General features: G+C 49.9%; 1 pseudogene; it reads left to right on the top strand.

Annotated features, from left to right (window-relative positions):
• Positions 1 to 2,629: 2,629 nt before the first annotated feature.
• On the top strand, positions 2,630 to 3,161 carry LOC135324232 (vesicle-associated membrane protein-associated protein B/C-like; annotated as a pseudogene).
• Positions 3,162 to 4,023: the final 862 nt, after the last annotated feature.

Genomic DNA, 4,023 nt, shown 5'->3' on the forward strand with positions numbered 1-4,023 from the left:
GATCTAGATTCAGAGAGAGAGAGAGAGAGAGTGAGAAACAGACCCAGAGAGAGAGAGAGAGAAAAAAAATAACAGGTCCACAAAGAGAAAAAAATCCAGAGAGAGAGAGAGAGAGAGAGAGAAACAGATCCAGAGAGAGAGAGAGAGAGAAACAGATCCAGAGAGAGACAGAGAGAGAGAGAGGGAAACAGATTCAGATCCAGAGAGAGAGACAGAGAGAGAGAGAGAAACAGATCCAGATCCAGAGAGAGGGAGATAGAGAAAGAGAGAGAGAAACAGTGCCAGAGAGAGAGAGAAACAGATCCAGGTCCAGAGAGAGAGAAAAACAGATTCATAGAGAGAGAGAGATATCCAGAGAGAGAGAGAAACAGATCCAAATTCAGAAAGAGTGATAAACAGATCCAGAGAGAGGGAGAGAAACAGATCCAGAGAGAGAGCGAGAGAGAGCAACAGATCCGGAGAGGGAACCAGATCCAGCGAGAGAGAGACACAGAAAGAGATCCAGATCCAGAGAGAGAGAAACAGATCCAGATCCAGAGAGAGAAAGAGAGAGAAACAGATCCAGAGAGAGAGAGAGAAACAGATCCAGACCCGGAGAGAGAGAGAGAGAAACAGATCCAGAAAGAGAACCAGATCCAGATCCAGAGAGAGAGAGAGAAACAGATCCAGAGAGAGAGGGAGAGAGAGAGAGAAACAGATCCAAATCCAGAGAGAGAGAACCAGATCCAGATTCAGAGAGAGAGACAGTTAGGGAGTGAGAAACAGATTCAGAGAGAGAGGGAGAGAAAGAGAGCGAGAAAAAGAGAGAGAGCGAGCGCAAGAGAGAAACAGATCCAGATCCAGAGAGAGAGAGATCCAGATCCAGAGAGAGAGACAGAGAGAGAAACAGATCCAGAGAGAGCACGAGGGAGAAACAGATCCAGAGAGAGAGAGACAGATCCAGATCCAGAGAGAGACAGAGAGAGAAACAGAGCCAGAGAGAGAGAGAGAGAGAGAAACAGATTCATAGAGAGAGAGAGATATCCAGAGAGAGAGAGAAACAGATCCAAATTCAGAGAGAGGGATGAACAGATCCAGAGAGAGGGAGAGAAACAGATCCAGAAAGAGAGAGAGAGAGAGAGACTGATGCAGATCTGGAGAGAAAGGGAGAGAGAGAAGCAGATCCAGAGAGAGAGAGAAAAAAAGATCCAGATCCAGAGAGAGACAGGGAGAGATCCAGATATTGAGAGAGAGAGAGAGAACCAGATCCAGATCCAGAGAGAGAGAGAGAGAGAGAGGTAGGGAAACAGATCCAGAGAGAGGGAGAGAAACAGATCTATAGAGAGAGAGGGAGAGAAACAGATGCAGAGGGAGAGAGAGACAGATCCAGAGATAGTGATAGAGTGAAACGGATTGAGAGAAAGAGAGAGAGAGAGACAGAGAGAACCAGATCTTGTAGGGGCAGACAGCGAGGGATTGGACAAGATAGAATTAAGGAGCTGAAAGCCTTGGGAGGAATAAATAGCAGTATGTAGATAAGGTAGTAGCCGCACGGGATGAGAAGGAGTGATGATGGGAACATGACCTTTGAGAAAGTACCGATCTGGGCTAGAGCTTATATAAAGGGCTTGCTTGCTTGAATAAAGTTGATTCTGATCCAGCACATCGGAGTCCGTGAATCAGACTGCCACAAATGGCACCCGAACAGGGACCGAAGACTGACTTCGTCCAGGGCTGTAGAGGCAGCGGTTAGCTGAACCGGTGGCGGAGCCCGGCTGAACAAAGAAGCTGCTGAAAGGAAGCAGAAGGGGAGCCGCTGAAAGGAAGCGGCGTTGCACGCAACAGGTTACCTGCCGCTGGACGGAGGTAAGTGGCCAGGAACGCGTGGGAGTCATGGGAAACAGAATCTCCCTGCAAGATAGGTCCGTGCTAAACGTAATGCAAAAGACTTTGAAACAGCACGGCAGAGATATACCCCCCCCCAAGACCTCAAAATGTTATTGATGTGGGCACGCTCGAACTGTCCCGAGGTGAACTCCAGTACAATTTATAGCCTCGGTACGTGGGACTCAATCGGGGTTAAGCTCTGGGACACGGCAACAAGAAACGATAAAACGGCGGCAGGACTTATAGCCCCATGGCGAACCATGCTTGAGACCCTGAAAGAGCATAGCAAGAAGAAAACACAGGGACCGGAGGCACCCGCAGCCCCCGCAGCACCTCTGTCAAGCGACACAGTGGTGGGGCCGGTGGGTGGACGGGACTCCCCAGGAAACGACCCAGACAATCCATTTGACCCAGGGCCGATCGATCCGGAACAGGAGCCAGACCTCTATCCACCTCTTAATACGCCTTGCTGTGTCCATCTTATGGCCCCTTCGGAACCACCCCCCCCCAAGAGACGGGGCCGCCCGCGAGTGCGGACTGCCCACACCCCCACACACCCCCACACTGACCCAGCCTTCTGGGAAGACTCCATCGCCCCAGGGCTGCTCGGCGGGGCGTGACTACACCGGCCACGGATGCCCACCGCCTGCCTTCTTCCCTCCTTTCCTTCCTGCCTTCTTTCCCCTCCCGCCTGGCCCTTCCTCTCTCCACCTGGTGCCGCCTCCACCTGGCACCGCCACCGCTGAGCAGCAGGAGGAGGAACATGGCGAAAGCGGAGCAGGCCTCAGCCTCGAACCACAGTACGAGCTCAAATTCAAAGAGCCTTTCACAGATGTTGTCACTGCAAACCTGAAGCTCGGCAATCCTACAGACAGAAATGTGTGCTTCAAAGTTAAGACCACAGCACCACGTAGATACTGTGCAAGACCTAACAGTGCAATTATCGATGCAGGAACATCAATTAATGTTTCTGTGATGCTACAGCCTTTGGACTATGATCCTAATGAGAAAAGTAAACACAAGTTTATGGTTAAAAAAAAAAAGAAAAAAGAAAGAAAAAAACAGTCTATGCTTGCTCCAGCTGATACTTCAGATATGGAAGCAGTATGGAAAGAGGCAAAACCAGAAGAACTCATGCATTCGAAACTTAGGTGTGTGTTTGAGCTACCAATGGAAAATGATACGCCTTATGACATAGAAATGAAAGTGTATCCACAACTGCAACAAAGACAGATTCTTCTGTAATGTCTAAATCAATAAGTCCCTCTTCGGAGGCACCCAGCTTGAGCTGTAATTACTGCACGCGCGTCATTAAAATTTAATTATTTAATTTGCTTTGATTTGGCTCTGAACTTTTCTGCGGGAACCTAGGGTCAGGCCCTGTTATGGTGGCCAACAAGCCTAATTTCCATAACAGTTTGGCGACCCAGGTGGGACCCTAGGCGACCACTGTCGGGGCCTCTCGTCTCCAAACGATCATCTGGCGCCATCGGGTGAGTTCACCTGGGATCTTTGGCAACGAGAGGCACCGAAAAGGTGAGTCTTAAATTCCCGCCTAAATTCTAAATTCTGGTCTGGTAACAGTGCACTGTAAGGGGTACGTGGGCTGGCCACCATAAGGCATACCAGGGGATGGGTGTGAGTCCCATCCCCAGGGTTTGAGTGGGCTTTAAGTCCCAGCTCTGCCCGGCCGGAAAGGGGAGTGCGCAGCCTGATCAGCATAAGGCGCACTGCAAGACTGTAAGACAGAAGTCTAGAGTCACTGTGACTGGTGTGAGTGTGAGCAGTAGTGTGTGTGTGTGTGTGTGTGTGTGTGTGTGTGTGTGTAGCCTGGGAACTGACCGGGGCGCCCGTCGGCTGAGGAAGCCGCCCGCTGCGAAGGGACAGCAGTCCTAGCAGTTAAAGACTCGGGTGGTGTGAGTGCGGTTCCCAGAGAGTGAGAGAAAGAGAGTGTGTGATTAAAAAAAAAAACAAAAAAACAAAAAAAGCTGGTCCAACTATGTCAGGAGGATTGCCCATTCCTGACAAAGGAGGAAAACCCAGCGGAACCCAGCAAGGGACTTTTGATCAGCAGGCTAAATTGTCCCATGATTTCTTTTTTTTTCACCAAAATGCAAAAGCACTACAAAAAAACTTATCACAAGAGACCAGGCCCAA

This window comes from Dromaius novaehollandiae, chromosome W (assembly GCF_036370855.1).
Source record: "Dromaius novaehollandiae isolate bDroNov1 chromosome W, bDroNov1.hap1, whole genome shotgun sequence".
Taxonomy (NCBI): Eukaryota; Metazoa; Chordata; class Aves; order Casuariiformes; family Dromaiidae; genus Dromaius; species Dromaius novaehollandiae.